This window comes from Quercus suber, unplaced genomic scaffold (genome assembly GCF_002906115.3).
Source record: "Quercus suber isolate HL8 unplaced genomic scaffold, Cork oak 2.0 scaffold_376, whole genome shotgun sequence".
NCBI lineage: Eukaryota > Viridiplantae > Streptophyta > Magnoliopsida > Fagales > Fagaceae > Quercus > Quercus suber.
This window is the reverse complement of record NW_027069828.1, coordinates 441,252-457,650: the sequence shown is the minus strand read 5'-3', so window position 1 is coordinate 457,650 and position 16,399 is coordinate 441,252. Positions and strand designations below refer to the sequence as shown.

Below are 16,399 nucleotides of genomic sequence, written 5' to 3'. Positions count from 1 at the left end.
TTCGACCCTTTTGAAGGTACTAAGTTCACATTATATGTATACTAGCTAAGTAATTGTTGGAAATATAATTTGATTTTAATATGGGAGTAGTCATGAGGTTACTCTAGGCCTAGCTTGGACTGTTTTAATTTTAGTTAGTATGACTTAAGGCCTTCTGTATTGTAGTTCTGTTAAATATGACAAAATATAAATAAGATCAAATGAATTGATATTCAAGTTGGCCAAGTTTAGAATAAATTGTCTTATTGAATGAAATATGATTTTTATGTTGTTCTTCTCATACAAATAATGGTTATTTCTCCTTGTGATCTTGAACATACCTCATGTTAGAGGCTAACTGGGACCTTTCTCTTGAATTGATATCCCTTAGCACTAAATTTAATATTCACTTCACCTAAAACAAAAATTCATGTATTAAAAATGATTTGGAACTATTGGCTGAATCTTAGATACTTTTCTTTTGTGGTGGTGGAGTTGGGGGGACTATTGCAATGATTATCATTTACTATTTCAGGAAGCAGAGCATCTTTGCTTAGATAACTGCTTGCTAGAAACTGCACTACACTTGAAGAGCCAAAGCAGTCGACCAAGACAAAGCTGCAAGTCCAATGCAAGCACCACACTGCCCCCAATTAGCCTCTCGGTACTGACAATTGATAAACCACTTCTCTAAGCCCACCATCACTAGCTGAAAAACTATGGTAAACTTAGAATTATTAAAAACATCTTGTTCTTGAATAAACCCTAAATTTGTTCTTCTCCAGTTGCCTAGGGTCAAACTTATTGAAGACTTGACAGAGGAAAAAGTGTTGAAAATGAGGGTTTTTTTCACTATCTCACACACGCCAAAAATAGATCATGCCCTACATTACAGCATCAGTAAAACTTCTATGGCTCTAGTTTTAAATTGCTTTGATTGATGGATTTACTATGAAGTCATTGTGTGGCTATAGCTAAAGTTGATGCAAGGGCAGCAACATTCATTGGCAGCAACATTCATTGTGAGCTGGAACTAAATGAACTTTTTGACTGTTCTTAGATACACACCTTCTCCAACTCAAAACTGTCACCGCAGAAGTAAATAACCAGGGTGACAGTATTTGTGCTCTCCTTTGCCACTGTAGTGCCTTGGATTCCCATGGAAAGCCCAATAATTTTCTTCGCTTAGAATAAATACATGATTCATACCAGCAGTTCTCTCTTCCGGTGAGTATTTTTTGAAAATTCCCTGTTCTACTACAGCTTCATTATTGAAATCCTCATCAAGATTGAGAATCCCACATTCCAAAGCTATCACCCTTGCTGCATGTTCATTGTCACCGATGATCATTTTAATGTTTACCCTATAGAGTGCATATTACTCTTCCTATTTTCGAAATCCCCACTTCTATTTTTCTTTGAATTGAGGGCCTTGACTTAGATTATCTCAGAATTTTGCTTGATTTTATTGATATTGATACCTAAATTGTAGATAGCCCAATAATGTAGTACTTTTGCTGTATGGCTTCCAAATCCTTCAACCGGTCATGCAGAAATCCTGTTTGTAAATTGTACTAGCAGTGTTGAAACCAAAAACTTGTTGCCTTATAACAAAAACATTTTCTACTTTTTCTTAGGAAGTGCATTCCCTCATTGTTTCTTTACCAAGCCAAGATTCTGTTAGCTTCATCTCATTAATTGTCAAGTGCCTGTTTTGTTAGTGAAGATTTTTTTTTTTTTTTTTTGGGCTCAGTCCATTGTGTAACAAGCAGAAGGTTCTCGAACCATGGTGTAATCAGGCATCAAACATTTCATAGAATATGCCACATGTAAGAGTAGCTGATAGAGGCAGACCTTCCGGAGTTGCCACCACCATAACTATGACTACTGAGGCAAAAACGCATGATCAATCATCGTGCACTATATCTCTAATACTTTGAGTTTTAAATATTTGTATGAGTATTAAGATTTAGAGTATTAGAGCAACAAATGTTCTCTCATGTCAGCTCTTAAAGTTGCATACTATGGTTTTGTTATTTTAATTTTCTATTCACTTTTTTTTTTTTTTTTTAACATAATATCTGTGTTTTCAACCAACATCAATGTAGTGGTTATATTTAACATAATATTTTTGCTTTAAATCAAGCTTCAGTATGACCAGGCTGCTTGTCTTGTGCTATTACTCTTAAGAAAGAGGCCGCACCAGAGAATGACGCTTCCTATTGGTAGTTGAGGAAAGGTGATTGGTTAAATTCATTTTTTTTCATGATTATGTTTCAATCTTCCACTATTTTCATTGTAAATGCATACATATGTGAAATTTAGCATTCATAATTTATCATGTTAGATGTTGATTTCGTTTACTCTTTTTTCCCCTTTTGTTACTACATCACTAGCGAGTATTCTTTGGCTTTGCCTTTTATGGAGACCACTTAAGAAGATTGGCTTTTAATGTCTCTAGGAAGTTTCCTAAGTCCTACATGCAGTACATATAGTTGTGAGTCAATTTTTTGTCATTTACTTTCTGTTCAACTATGTTTGCCATTTACAACTCTTTCCCTATATCAGACTGTGTTATCATCTTTATAAGTTATAAAGAGTACAAGGGAAATACACTTTATTTTAAATGCTTTATTTTCTTGTGATGAAATGCATCAATGTAGAAGTTATTTAATTTGTGGGGAATTTTTATGTTGCAATCATAGGAATGGACCCTTTATGCATGTGCCTGATGTTTTTACTTGCATGAAGAATCTTTATGCTTAAGAACTTGTGATCTTGTTTGCAGAAAAGATGAATGCTCTTAACAAGTGAGTGAAAAGGCAAAGACCAAGTTGCAATTTCAATAAAAGTACCTGATTGCCCTCACTCCAGCCTCCCAGAATTTGCTTAGGTCATTGAGGTATGTTCATAAGCATTACTTTGTGTGTTACTCTGCTTGGGATATCTTGAATTAAACTATTGAAAACTCTATCAAATTTTGATTATCTTTCTTGCAAATCAAACTAAAACTTACTTTGAGCTTTAGGTTGATAAAACAGTCACCTAAAACAAGCCTTGTCAGAGGTGATTTGTGCACAAGTTAGCTTGTAACTATTGTGGCCTGGTCATGAGATTGTTACTGCCTGGGCCAAGGCATTTATAGCTTTGTGAAGGCCAGGTCACCCAAAATTAAAGGCATTAACTTATAAATTAGTACACTTGGCCCATAGCTTTTCATAGTCACCTTGTCACGAAATCAATCAACTTCTTTTTCTCTACATCGGAATATGATCATACATTCTTAAATACTCTCTCCTTAGTTAGCCACCTTGTTTAGGCCAATTTTATGTATATTGCTTCTTTCTAATGAACACACTTTTTTTTTTCTTTATAATATAACCTAGGGTCTTTTTTAAGGGGACAATAACATATTCAGTTGAAGGAAAATATATGTATATTTCAAATAAGGTATGGCTAATAGTAAAATTTTAATGCAAGCAAAAAATTCTCTTAGTAAGGACCAATAATTTTCCTAGTGTACCTTTAATGTTAACTTAATCCCATCAAAACATCTCGCTTTCAAATGGGATTATGTGGTTTTGATATCTGAAACAGTGGAGGAATTAGGGCATACAGTACAAAGGTTTATCTCTCTCTCTCTCTCTCTATATATATATATATATATAAAATAAAATATTAAATAAAACTAGTGTATATATATATACACATATACATAAAAGAAATATTAAAAAAATCAATCCCATGCGAAGCAACAGCCACCCTGGCCTCCCTTTACTTTGCATTGATCATGGCCTGCTTAATTCGTACCCGTACTGCTTAATTCCTTTTGTGGAATTGTTGTTCTCTTGCCAGAGTTACCACTATACTTAGATGTACTATGACTTGAGCATTGTTGCAAAACCTTAGGAACTGAGTATTTTGATAATTTCTTTGGTGTTTTTCTCCTTATTGAGGCAAAAAATTTAAAGTCTGATTTGTTGACAATTGATCATCTTTCTATACCAATTATCCAACTGATGTAAAGATGGCATACAATTTCCTTTTGTAAAATATTTATAAAAAAATACTAGTATTTTTTGGTAACTTGTCAATGTGTAAATGTGTTTTTTTCTTTTTTCTTTTCTCTAACTTATAATAATTGTTGGTAATATAATTTGGTTTCAATACTAGAGTAGTCATGAGGTCACTTTGCTCCAAGTTTAGTTTGCATATGCTTCATTGTAATTTTAGTTAGTATGATTTAGGGCCTTCTACATTGCTGATTTGTTGAATATGAAAAAAATATAACTAACATTAAAAGTGGTCTGATATTCTGGTTAGTCAAGTTTGGAGCAAGTTGTTTGATCCACTAAAGTTTGAATTTTTTAATATGATTCTCAAAGTAATGGTGTTTGTTACTTCTTTGTCCATTTGAATGTATGAAATTCACCTTCAATGTCGTTGGTCATTTATTTCTTAACTGTATTCCTATGAAAATTCAAGGATGAATGACTATTTTTTTTTTTTAATTTCATAGGAATTTTTGATACTTAATAAAACTAATAATTACTTTGGAATAGCTATTGATTTGTCATAGGATTGGTCTTATTTACTGAATTGGCCTTGGGAGGAGAGGGGGGGGGGTGCTTTTCTTTTTACCCTGATGTCCTGTTAAAGGCTGGCTAGAATGTGGTCTCTTGAATATATATCCTTATGTCTTGGGGGCTCCCTTCTTGTGGGCATGAACAACCCTCTCACTCTTCATCTTCACTTTAACTCCACTTCTGTTTTTCTCTGAATCAAAGTCTAACATGGATTATAGAATTTATTGATATTCATACTCATATCAAAGACAAGCCCAAGAAAGGGTTGCTTTCTTGGTAGGGCTCCAAAAATCTTTACAAGCGATGTAGAATCTACTTTGTAAATAGTATTGGTTATGTTTAAACCAATTGCTTCTTGTTTTATATATCAAGAACATTTGATACTGTTCTGTACCTTCCCTCATTGCTTCTTTTAAAGGAAAATTACTATTACCTTCACCTCATTTAATGTACAAGTACTTGTTTTGTTAGTGCAGATACTTATGTCTTACTCTAGTGTCTCACAATTAGAGATCCCTAGCCAAGGCATGATCAACTATCACGTATTTCATAGAATAAGCAAAAGTTGTCTTCCAGCCTCAGGCAGACCTTTTGCAATTGCCAACACCATGATTATGACTAGCAGTGACAATACGAACAAGTGCATTGAAATATGTTGGTGCTGCTCATCTCTCAATACGTCCACCCTGATGTCTCCACTCTTTAGGGAGAACTTTTCAAATTGCCTAGATTGCTTGAAGTTACAGACAACAGAAGCAGCAACTACCCGAACGACAGCAACAATAATACTCCAACCATGATAATCGTATGCAGTTTGATTCCAAAGGCAGAGAGATTATAGCACAGGCCAAAAGCACAATAACAGTGGTTGCCTCAAATGCTTTAAAGACATAACTGAGTAAGCCTTTTGCTAGTTCTTTTTGGTACTTTTTGGCACCAAAAACATTCTTTCAATGAATAAGATCAGCCACATTACCACTAATAACTTGCTGTATGTAGGTTCCAAGAACCACAGCTAGTGCTTTTACTCCAGACTGAAATGAAGCCTCAAAGTTCTTATTCCTCATCATGTCACTAAGCCACTTCAGATCGACACTGAGAAAGGAAATGGATTTGTTTTGCAAGCAACCCTCATCAACAGGCTACACATCAATGGTCTTGGTCAATTGGTGCTGTATATGTGAAAGATCAGTTGTAAATCAGTACACCATCGTTGGTTCATTGCTTAGTAGGTCTTGATTTGTGGTCCTTCCTTCTATTGCTTTTGGGTTACATTGGTTGATGCTAAGAAGGTGATAGATGTTATTGCTTCTGGAAAGGTACATATAATCAGAACATAAGTAGCATCTGGCAGTTCCTCATTGTCTTATGTGGACAATTTGGAGGGACTTGAATAACTAAACATTTGAAGGCATGGAAAAACCAGTTAAGAGATCAAATCTAGTTTCCTGAATCTGCAAATTGAATGTTGTACAATGAATTTTTGGGGACCTTTTAAATTTATGATTGTAATTCTTTAAGAGGCTCTACATTTTGAACACTACTCTTTAATAAAACTCATTAATTACTTATAAAAAAAATATGTGTTTGATTGTTTTACTTCCTTGGCCTATTCCTAGTTTATATTTCTGTTAAGATTGTCAATTAGTATGGCCATTGGTCTTTGTACCAATGGCTTCTCCTTTCCCTCTCATAAACTAGGGGAAGATGTTGAAGTTGTGGGTTTAATCTAAAATGTGTAAATGATTAGTATTTACCAATCAAAACTGCAATGTGATCATTGAATTCTATTTGTGAAGAAAAGGATGGAGAAACTAACATAGGAAGCTCTGTGTTTTGATGGCTCTCTCTTATGATGTTTAGCTCTAGAGTGACACTATTTAGGAAGAGTCATAGCATGCACACCTTCAACGCTTTAATACAGATGTAAGTTTGAAAATCTTACATAAGATACAATTATCTCTCCTTGGCCACTCTAGAGCCTTGAATTCCTATAACCTAGTACCTAATGGTTTTAGGGATGGCACATAATTGGAATGGCCTTTGAATATGGCTTTTTCTGCTTCAAGCATGTACCCATCATAGCCTTCTCTAAAATGTAGGATCTTGTCATCATAAAAATATCAACGTTTTCCATTTGCTCTTCAGGCTAACAATTTTGAACATTACAATGTCCACTTCTGCTTTACCTACTAAATCCCTGTTTGGCTTGAGATTTTTAGACTCTGAACTAAATTAGCTATAGCTTTGGAGTTAGTCTCTAGTGATCATCTTAACATTTAACTTTGGCGATTATGCCCTACTGTTCACACAAACCATTTATTTTGTCGCAGTCCACATTGTTTCTGCTATTCTAGCACTGGATGAGATCATTCAACACCGCTAGCCTCGATAGCTCGAATAAGATTTGAGGGTTTTCTTCAAGGTCAGCATGAACCTTCTCATTCTCCTCCTGTTTTGTTGGACAGAGGTGTTGTATTCCAAGCTCATATCAGCTGTATCACTATGATTGCAAAAATTGCATTATTTTCTTTTGATCCATATACCTCTTAGCTATCTTTCGTTGGACATAATATTTCAAATATATTCCCAGTATTTTCCGTGAAAGAGAGATAGCATCCCATGTTGCACTTGATGTTACTTTGTTTTGCTTGGTTGGATGCTTAGTTACTAGAATATTCTAGCTATTGATGATATGATTAACTTTCCTATACTGCATTGGTGGGTCTGGAGAAAGTTTTGTGGCTCAACTGTACCCTGTATGGCATGCATTGGGTGTGTTACGATTTGTCTTGGTATTGCATTCTATAACTACATTTTCTAAATCAGCCAATCCTAAATGCAAAGAAAAGTGTTACTGCACTCCTTCAAAACTGAAAACTTGCACTCCTGGTTCAACATTGGTGAGCTTGTTGCATATTTTAAAGATACTAGTCGCATACCCGCATGTTGTGCGTGATAATTTTTTTAAGATGATCTCATTAAATATTTTATTAATACTATAATTTTAGTTATTAACCATTGGTTTTTCATTAGATTTTAAGTTAATATAAACCTTAAATATTCGTTTTTTTTAGCTTTACACACACACACACGCTCACACACATATATAATGTGAATCTTTACACATACCTTTAAGAAAACTCTATATATTCCATTTCTTTGAATGCGTAAAATTATAGACATTTACTCCATAACGATAGTGGCTAATTCATTTTATTTGTTTTTTTAGTGATCTCATTTGCAACGCTTCTTACCATTATCGTATATTTACTAACTAATGATTTGCATAACAAATATATTAAATGAGAGATAGCATTGTTCATTAGATTCTCAAAAGTAATAGTGAATGAAAATTATATATATATATATATATTTATATATATTATAAATAAGCTTAAATGAAAGGTCAAAAAAGAAATTTTAAAATTTTCTAACTTTATTTCTTATGTAATTTCTACTACTACCAAAGAACATCTTTTTTTTTTTTTTTTTTGTTATGATCAATATGGTTTCCATAGTTAGAATTTGATTAGTTTTAAATTTAAAATACTATGATTGTATTTAATTATTGATTTAATTCTTTAAGTGAATTTAACGTTTATTTTACTACATTGTAAAGTTTTTAATGTTCTCTACATAATCTTTATTTTATTTTTTACTTATCCTTACAACCTCTTTGTTTTCCAATCAAAAGTTACTAATCGACGCTTGATTTTTTTTCTTTATCTACTCTTTATTACTTTGTATTGTTTTTTTTTCTTTACCACATCTCTCTCTCTCTCTCTCTCTCTCTCTCCATTGGCAACCTATCGTTATCCAAAATTTGATGATGATTCTATGACATTAAATATGCATTAATAGTTTTTTATTTTTTTTAATTTAGTGTTTCTAACCTTTTTTTTTTTTTTGAGAAAGTAGTGTTTCTAACTTGATATGTTTTGTATTTCATTTTTCCTTTGATGCATTGGGTGTGAGAATGAGTGTTTCCCTAGCATTACTTCACTTAATAAGGACAATTTTATTTATTTAATTTAGACCAAATATTATATTTTAAATTTTAAAAAATTAAAAAGTAGAGGAAATATAAATAATTTAATGATATATATGGAGGATGTGACTAAATTTAAATGTTGAATAAAATTATATGAGAAAAAAAGTAAAAATAAAATATATAACAGTAAACACTAACTTATCCAAATCATTCTATGCTGTTAGGTTCTAAAGACTTAGGATTTGATGTATTTAGAACTTTAATGTGTAATATTGGCAAACCATGATTAAAACAATATGTTTAGTCTTGTTGAGGCTTGCTCAAAGTTGTGTGATTCATGTAAAGTTGGAATCGAGTGGCTGCAGATGTATTAGTGCATTTCGGCATGGTTCGATCGATCGAAGGATAGACTTGATTGATCGAAAGTCGGCCAGAATGTTTTTTCTGCAGAATTTCCAACTTAGCCCTACCTCATTAAATGTTTAGGGTTTTATGTTTTTGCCTTAGGTATATAAGGCAAAACCCTACCCACGTTTTTGTAAGTTGCTCTGGTTGTATTGTTGCTCATATTTTGCTGTTTGTGTGAATCTCTTGTGAGATCCTTAAGGAGCTTTTCTTCACATAAACTTAGGGTTTTCAAGGTAGAGATTATATCAACATCTTGATGATCAATTCAGTTACTGCCATTGGAGCTTAAAGAACACAAGCGGTGGTGCTTGTATCTTGTGGAGAATCCAAAAAAGAAGGAGTCTGTGGATTCAGAGCTTGCATATGGTCGTATCAGTAAGTTCTACTGGTGGGTAGCATTAGGAAGTCAAGTGGGGAGCTTGTAAGCCATTTTGTATGAACTTCAATTCTTTCATATAGTGGATTCAAGTTTACCTTGAGAATAGTTAGGTTAAATCCTCCCCAGGTTTTTTACCAGTTTGGTTTTCCAGGATGATCATATCATTGTGTTATTTATATTTATGCTGCTATATTTCTTGATATGATTAATTGATTGTGTTAACCTAGATTTGCATAATTTGACTAAGTTAATCACTTAGCTAATAAATTAGGTTAATCCAATTGTTGTGTTTTAAGGGGTCTAAAAACTTAACATATGTAATATAATAATAATATATTCTTATATACTATCTTTAATTCTTTATAATGCAATATGATAACATTTAACAATCAAAGTGATAAAAAAATAAAAAAAATAAAAACTTAAAACACAAAACTAAATTTCATCAACCAAAATAAAATTCTAAAGAATACAACACTTTATCAAGCTAAAAATAGAGATGCAAGAAAAATAAAAATAAAATCCACTAAAAAATTGAGGGAGGAATAGTGGGAAATGACCAATTTTTTGTGAGAGAAAATTATGTAAAGAATAAAAGAGTGAATGACAAATTTATACTAAGAGAATGATAATAAAAACAATATAAAGAAAGATAAAAGGAAAGAGGAAAGAGGAAGAGTGATATCAAGGTAGAATGTTTAGGGAGATGAAAAGGTAAAGGGAATGAGAAAGGTTGGAGAAAGTGTAAATGTTAAAAAAATTAGTACAATTTGATGAGCACAATTTTCTTTTATTTGAATTTAAGTAAATTATTACATTTTTAATTTTTTAAAACACAGAGAGAGAGAGAGAAAGAGAGAGAGAGAGAGAGAGAGAGAGAGAGAGAGAGAATATCAATAATTTAATGATAAGGAGGATGTGTTTGAATTTGAATATTGAATAAAATAAGATAAGAAGAAGAAAAAAAAAAAACTAAAAGATGTAACAATAAAAACTAAATTATCCAAATTATGCTATATAATGGAATACTATTATATTTTTATCTACTATCTTTAATTTTTTATAACGTAATTAGATAAAATTTAACGATCAAAGAGAAATAATAATAATAATAATAACTTAAAACACAAAATGTTGAAATATTTGAGTGATGTGAAGTGAAAACAGTGTTCCAAACAGGTGGGGTTTAGAAAATTGGGGTATTTTAAGTGATGAGTAATAAGCAATGAGTGTTTAAAATTGAGTAAGGAGTGATGGGTGATGGTTTTTAAAAAACCAAACAACCCCTAAGTGTCTCCCTCGGTCCTGAAATTTTATATTTTTTATTCTTAAAAAGGAAATGGCTAGTTACAGACCCTAAAGGGTTCCTAAGGGTGTGTTTAGTTGGGGTGATTTTAGAGAGGACGGAAAATGAATGAGAGAAAAGTGGAGAGAAAATAATATTTTTGGTTGTTTGGTTGAGGGTGGAAAAGAGGAGAGCTTTTGGTGGGGTCCACAAGTTTTCTCTCCACCCCCTTCAAAATACAATCTCTCCAAATTGGAGAGAAACTTGGAGTGAAAAGTGAGAAAAAAATTTAGACAAAACTGCCCCCACCTCTTTTAATGTTTCTAGCTTCTTCTTCTTCTTTTTTTTTTTTTTAATACTTTTCCTTTCTCGGCTAATGCTGGCTTTTTGTTTTTGTTTTTTTTTTCTTTGGTTTTGTCAAGACGTGTTGGGTTCTTCTTTTCCTTCTCTTTTTCTTAAAATTTTTTTTTTATTATTTTTTTAAGAAAACACTTTTGGATGATTCCTTACGCTATTTTTGAAATGTCCACTTTCATCTATACACAATTTTTTTTTTTAAAGTATAATGTATTACTTTTTATTTTATTTAAAAGGGACATGATGGTAAATTTATACAAACTTTATTTTTAACCAAATTAAAAAGTTTTCTATCTCTCCACTTTTCCACCATCTCAACCAAACACAAATGTGGAAAACTAAAAACTTTTTTATCTTTCCACTTTTCCATCATTCATCTATTTTCTATCCTCTCACTTTTCAATTCTCCCAACCAAATGGACCCTAAATGTGTCTTGAGTTCAACATAGGTACAATTCCTCAAATGAGTTGCACGTGCTTTCCATTCATACCCCCAACTAGTCAAACACATTCAAATTAGAAAATAATTACAGTATTGAAAATAATCAAATTACAAAAATACAAAGGCAAAATTACATTTTCAGTACATATGTTTTGGGGGATTCTTTTTTTTTTTTGCCATATATTTTGAAAATTTTCAATTTGGTCCTATAAAATTTCAAAACATAAGTTTTCAAATCGGTTGCCAAGAAAGTGAAAAAAAGAAAAAAGAAGTGGTCTGTTGGGCGTAATCTTAAGAAATAATTTTGATTTCATCCCTATAGTTCCATCCAATATTTTTCTGTTGCCAAATTTTTTTTTTTTTTATTTTAAAAAAAGCTGTTTTTTAAGTTCATGTTTATTTTAAGGCAAAACAGAATTAGAATTAAAATAAAATAAAACCAACAAGGAGAACAACCAGATATGGTGCGGAGAAAGGGAAAAAGAGGAACAAGAAAGATCAGAGGGGCAGGGGGGCCGGTAAAGGAGACAGACAAAATGCAGTCATTTCTCATTTTCTCTCAAAGAAAAAGTTTGTGAAAATCTTTATTTTTTTTTACTGCCTTGTTTTGATAGAAGAATAGATGAAATCCAAGTCTCAGTCCAATGTTATTTTGCAAAAGACCCTTCAAACTAACTACTGAAAGGACAAAAGTCAGTTTGTAAAAATTCCACAAACCTGGAGCTTTGTGCTGCTCTTGGTAGCTTCTATAGCTTGAAGGCATCTCCGGTGGCTTCTCCGACGCGTTTTTTGTTCTGCTCTGAGATTATTATCATTTTTAACAGAAAAAATTACATAGAATATTTAAGAAACACATTTAATGAGACTGTGATTGTGTGTTACTACTCTTAGTAGTGTCTATTGTTCTACTTGAAAAATATTTGTGTTATCATTTTATTGGATGGGTAGAAAATGAGATTTACACATCCCTACTGAATTTAAACTCTTTTTTGAATGCTAAGATCAGTTATAAAGATGAACAGAAAAACCATTTTGAAAACGGAATCAAACATCGTGGATTCCTTTTAACACTTGAGTATCACAAAATCCAGAATCTGATCGACCATACTAAAATTTATGTGGAAGCAGAGGTGCCCAATGTTGAAACAAATCCATTGCTTAGGCATGATGGTGCCGTGAACATAATAGAAGCAGACATGATGACTACAGAAAGCCAAGTCCGAGAAGATGTCGAATATATACCGTATCCTTACCTACGGTGTCTGGCTTAGGAAATAAGGCCAGAAAATAGACAAATAAATTGCTTAATTAGGTACTTCGGACCTTCTCAGGAAATCATATCGAAAATAATTCTGATGATTTGATTCAAAATACCTTACAATGATAGCAACGTTCAAAAAACTAATATGAGGGTGATTAATAAACAATAACAGTCTGACTGCTAAAAATAAGCTTGCAAAGTAAATACAGAATACAGTTTACACAAACTTTTAGCTTCTTCTTTTCCATTGAAATACAAACACACAAAAATGAATACTTTTAATTATACATTAATCGGTACTCTTGGGGTGATCCACGTATGCAGCTGACACCACCCTCTCATACCTTTGTCATCTGAGGGCATCTATCGCGAAAAAGAGTATTCCAGCAACCTGCAATCACAATAACAGAAAAGGCCGAAGCAAAAAGCGTGCAAACAAAAAAAATAAGTATAACGTCGACACTCTTGAGGAAAATCTTTACACTCCACCTCTGAATTATTGCTCGTCTCGTCCTCTATATTTGATTCCAGACCGTTCTCAAGATCCACTAGCTTCTTTTGCACTTTATTTCGCCTGTAGACTAATTTATCTTTTTCAACTTTAGCTTGACTGTACTTGAACCTGGTTCTAAGCAGGGAAAACAAGTTTTGTGCTGCAACTAATACAGATAATACGAAGAGGAACCAACGGCCGAAGGACCACAGATCCGATGATGAACAGTTGCTAAGTAGTAAGAAGATAACTGCTTGGAATAAAAAGCAAAACGTCGCAAGAGAGAAAGCATACCATAAAAGGAGATTAAAGACTATTGTTTTGCTCTGATATTGCTTCCTTCAATTCCGTTTTCTCCTTATCAAGTTTTTGCATCTCATTTTCAGGATCACAAAGGCCCATAGGAAGCGAGAGTAGGTTGTTCACGGGAGACGACTCTGAGGATAAATCCCTTCTCTCTCTCTTTTTTTATTTTTTTTAATTGGAAGAATAGATGGCCTGATATTTGAAGGCCATACTACTTGTTAATAAAGTTGTCTTATGAAGAGAAAAACAATACTCGGGCAACAAAATGGAACTATGACTTCTTTTTTTTTTTAAGATTTATCTCTATTATCTATTGGGCAAAAATTATTTTTGTCAATTTATTTTATTATTTAATTTATTTTTGCTATTATTTATAAGTTTTGTTATACTTTTGGTAGTATTTATAATTTTAGTATACTATTTCAGCTAATTTTTATCTTCATCTATAACACTTTCAGTAGAAAAATTTCAATTTCTACAAAATAAACTAATCCCAAACGGACTCATCTGTAAAAAAAAAGCTAAAGCTAATAGCTCTTTCTACAGTGTTTCGGTTTAGTCAAGTTTTGTTAGGCCAAAACGCACCATTTCATTGTTCACTTCAATTACATATTGGTGAAGCAAAACTGTTTGTTTTGTTGATTTTTTTTTTTTTTTTTTGGGTATGGAAGGGGTGGGAGAAAGTAGAAAGGGAGATAAGTGTGGCTGAGAGAGGGAGAGACAGGGATTAGTAACAGCAGAGAACTTGGAGTGCATTCATATTCCAAAATTTTATTACATTCTATTTTACTATTTCAAAAAATTACTTTATCAATTATATTATATTATTTTACAATATTTTTAACATCCTATCTTTATATTATAATATAACACGTTAAAATAATATTTTTACGTAATAAAATAATAAATTTCAAAATCCAAATAAAAACAAAAACTCAAAACCCAAAAACCCAAGAAAAAGAAGAATTGACAAAGTAAGTGAATAAAAATGAAATTGCAGAATTATTGCAAATTTTTTCAATAGTTAGTTTTGACTAGTCTGGGAGGTTTTGAGATTTTATTCTAAATTTCCTACATATGGCACATGCCATTCCAATGTGAATGCTCTCAGTTTCTCTCACTGATCAGCACGCTGTTTGCTGAAAGAGCAGACAGTACTTTACNGAAACTTGGTTCACCTGAATCTAAATGCAATGCTTAGCCACATTCAGGTTGGATGACGTTAGAAACTTTCATCATCTATTCATTCAAGCATGGATATTGGATAATAGACCAAGTATGCTACCATTTCTACATCTTCAATCAGTGATTTAATTGTCACTTGAATGCTTAGGGGAACTCTCTTTGTGTTGCACAAATATTTGCTCAAATTGTGTTACCAGTCTTCTTATTCATTTCTCATAGGGAAAGTATTGTTGCACATATGAAATAGACATACGGTGCACATAATGGCCTGGTAATCTTATTTAATGGAAACTTCGAATAACACATATCTTGACCCTGTTTTTTCCATAAAATTTAGACTTTCCTAGCTTCTTCTCTGGCTTTATCTGATTTTATGTCATTCTAGGTAAGAAGATTGACAGAAACTCAATTAGTTACAGTTTGCTTGTTTGGCATTTGTTGGGTGATGCGGCAAAGGGTAGTGGATTTGTTGGATTGTTGGTCATGCAATTTCAGGCAACATTGTAATATAGTTATATGGAGGATTGTGTCACATTTGCATCAAAGTCATTTCATTTGCATATCCTCAACGTTATCTACTTACTCTTAGACAATCTTTATTTGTGCAATTCTCTTACCATGAAAAGTTCATGCAAATGATTCTCTTTTTTCTGCACTTTTGTTTATTGGTGAAATGGTTTATCTGGATAGTTTTTTTGAGAATAGGTTTATTTGGATAGTTGATTACTGGGATTGGAAGTGAAACTAAATTGGTAATTTTCATGTCTCTATCTTATGAGAGAGAGAGAGAGAGAGAGAGAGAGAGAGAGAGATATTATGTCTTATCCAGTGCTGATCTCAGTTAAGTGAGGTCTCTCTGAACTTGGGCAGGGTTTTACCCTTACGCATTATTTGCCCAAATTGGCTTCTATCAAGACTCAAGTCCATGCATTTGTGCTTAGCAATCATGCTAGAAATATAGTTAGTTCTGACCTTCATTTTTTGTTAATTTAATTATCATTGTGTTGCAATTTTTTAAATAAGATATTACAAGTTGTGTTCACAATATGGATAAGAACTTATCCTCTTTTCATTATTTTAAATGCTAGCTCATGGAACTTGAACTGAAGAAGATGTTTGATACTGTTATTTCCATTCAGGAGGAAATGTTTTATCTCCGTGAAAGGTAAGAAAACTTATCGTATTTCTTTTACAGTTCATGAAAAGTGGGATATCCATCTCTTTTTAACCAATGCTGTTTATGATTTATATTTCAAAGAAGAAGACATGCAGGTGCTCAACAAAACAACTAACAATAGGATGGCCTGGTTGAGTTTTCTTTCCCTTATTGTTTGTTTATCAGTAGCAGGCTTGCAAGTATGGCACCTGAAGACCTTTTTTGAGAAAAAGAAGCTCATATAATTTTTTCTAGACAAGTTTCATAGTTTTCTCGGGTTTAAGTGATAGTTTAGTGGCAATAGCATCTTTTGTAATACCTCATGTATGTGGTTCAAACTTCAAACCCCATCTCCTCTTGTCCACTATTTGCCTTTCAAAAAAGTTTACAGTTTCTCATCTATGATTTTGTAGCATATTTCAGAAACCATGTACTTCAAAACAGAATAATTCTCAGGACACATTGTTAGATCAAGCGGGGCAATAAAGTTTAGTTATCTGTTATTCAATTTCCATCGAATTGGAGATGCTAGAAGGTTCAAAAGATTAAAAAAAAAAAAAAAAAAAAG

General features: G+C 32.5%; 1 long non-coding RNA gene and 1 other non-coding gene across 4 annotated transcripts in view; both read left to right on the top strand.

The window, feature by feature from the left end:
- The window catches only part of LOC112002841 (uncharacterized), a 73,176-nt gene continuing 56,777 nt past the window's right edge, over positions 1-16,399 (top strand). Inside the window, exons 1-5 of one of the 3 annotated variants that reach the window (XR_010623875.1) lie at positions 1-16; positions 515-701; positions 765-2,218; positions 2,376-2,476; positions 2,768-2,881. This is a non-coding gene — a transcript (uncharacterized LOC112002841). Of the gene's footprint in view, positions 17-514; positions 2,219-2,375; positions 2,477-2,767; positions 2,882-16,399 lie in introns of all 3 variants that reach the window. The other 2 variants (XR_010623876.1, XR_010623874.1) reach the window with 2 other exon arrangements.
- LOC136062058 (uncharacterized) lies at positions 14,661-16,339 on the top strand. The gene is made up of 2 exons (XR_010623883.1): positions 14,661-15,840; positions 15,934-16,339. It is a non-coding gene; the product is annotated as an uncharacterized LOC136062058 (long non-coding RNA).